General features: G+C 34.4%; 1 non-coding gene across 1 annotated transcript; it reads right to left on the minus strand.

The window, feature by feature from the left end:
- Nucleotides 1–670: 670 nt before the first annotated feature.
- On the minus strand, nt 671–805 carry LOC118522490 (U4 spliceosomal RNA). The gene has a single exon (XR_004910649.1). It is a non-coding gene; the product is annotated as a U4 spliceosomal RNA (small nuclear RNA).
- Between the last annotated feature and the right edge of the window lie 1,040 nt (nt 806–1,845).

Genomic DNA, 1,845 nt, shown 5'->3' on the forward strand with positions numbered 1-1,845 from the left:
CCAAGAATTCTATACTGCCAAATTGTTGTGTATGAGCAAGGGTAATTAGAAGTTATGCTCATAGATGGAAGGATCTAGAAAATCCCACATACATCCTTATTGAAAAAAAATTTTTTTCTCATATAATTAGTTTTCTAGATTAAGATTTAACCAAAGTAGAAAACATAGGAATAGGGAAACAATGGTATTAAAAAAAATATTAGTGAACAACAAAACCAGTAGAATATAAATAACTGTGATAACTATAATGGATGAATTTCTATTGCAGTAACAAATCACCACAAACTTTATAGCTCAAACAATACAAATTTATTACAATTCTGTAGGTCAGAAGTCTGCCATGCATCTCACTGGACTAATATCAAGGTAACAACAGGGCTGCATTCCTTTCTGGAAACTCTAGGGGAGAATCTTTTTTTTTTCTTTTCCAGCTTCTAGAGGTTGTCAACATTTTTTTTATTCATGGTCCCCCTTCATCTTCAAAGCCAGTAGTGTTGCATTTCTTTGACTGTTCTTCTATAGTACCAACTTCCTCTGACTCCCTCCTGCCTTCCTCTTTTTAAAGGACCCTTGTAATTAGCTTAGACACACCAGGATAGTCCTGGAAAATCTTGCCATCTTAAATTTCATACATTAATTACATCTAAAATCCCTTTTGCCGTGTAAGGTAACATATTCATAGGTTCCAGGAATTATAACATAGATCTCTTTGGGGAGTTTTCTGCATATCAGGTATGGCAATAATTAACAATAATCACGCCTCAGATAAACCTCATTGGCTACGATACTGCCACTGCACAAAGCTCAGGTATGGCAATAAAATGATGTAAGCATACAACCTATTCTTAAATTCAGTAATTGTAAAAATTAGTAGTTTAACTCTTATTCTAAGATTTCTTGATTATTTGTTTTCCTCAAATATTTCTTTTGACTTTGGCCCTTAATGTTCCTGTTCTTGACTTTGCAAACTGATGCTTCTAAGTTCCTATCTTTTTTTTTTTTTTAAGATTTTATTTATTTATTTGACAGAGACACAGTGAGAGACGGAACACAAGCAGGGGGAGTGGGAGAGGGAGAAGCAGGTTTCCCGCGGAGCAGGGAGCCTGATACAAGGCTCAATTCCAGGACCCTGAGATCATGACCTGAGCAGAAGGCAGACGCTTAACGACTGAGCCACCCAGGCTCCCCTCTAAGTTCCTGTCTTTGGCTTTGAAACCTGGCATTGGTTTCATTATCTTCTTCTGAGTTGGGGTGAGAATAGACAGTCCTATGGTAGGACAGTATATAATATCAGACTCCTATGTAAAACCTAGAGATAGAGATGAAATTAAACTGCCTATCATTACATATGCTCTTTCACCCTTAGGTAGGTTAAGTGAAAGAAAGGAGACAGGAGGTTGGTATACTTATAGAAAAGTAAAGGAAATTCAAGAAAGCCCAACTTTGGAATATGACAAAAGTAAACACAAACTCATATAATATTAACCAAATATAAATTATAAGATTATTCTTAAATTTTTCAATTGGTTTGGTCTACATTTAAAGCATTACATCATGAACCATCTGTAGTTTAAATTGATAGAAAAGTATGTATTCATATAAAACATAAACATATACATACATATTTACACATGGGTGTATATAGATATATATGTACTATGTCAATTTAAGTTGTTAAGGAGTAAATAAGGTTTCGGCTCAGAGAAACTATTACTTGAAGCAGTTTTTCATATGCTGTTGCTCAAAGGGTGGAACTAAGTGGAACATAAACATAAGTTATGCTTGAAAACCTGCTTTGGCTAAAACCCTGAATTCTTTTTAACTGATGAAAGAAAAATGAAATTA

The sequence above is a fragment of the Halichoerus grypus genome, chromosome 4, assembly GCF_964656455.1.
Source record: "Halichoerus grypus chromosome 4, mHalGry1.hap1.1, whole genome shotgun sequence".
NCBI classification, from domain to species: domain Eukaryota; kingdom Metazoa; phylum Chordata; class Mammalia; order Carnivora; family Phocidae; genus Halichoerus; species Halichoerus grypus.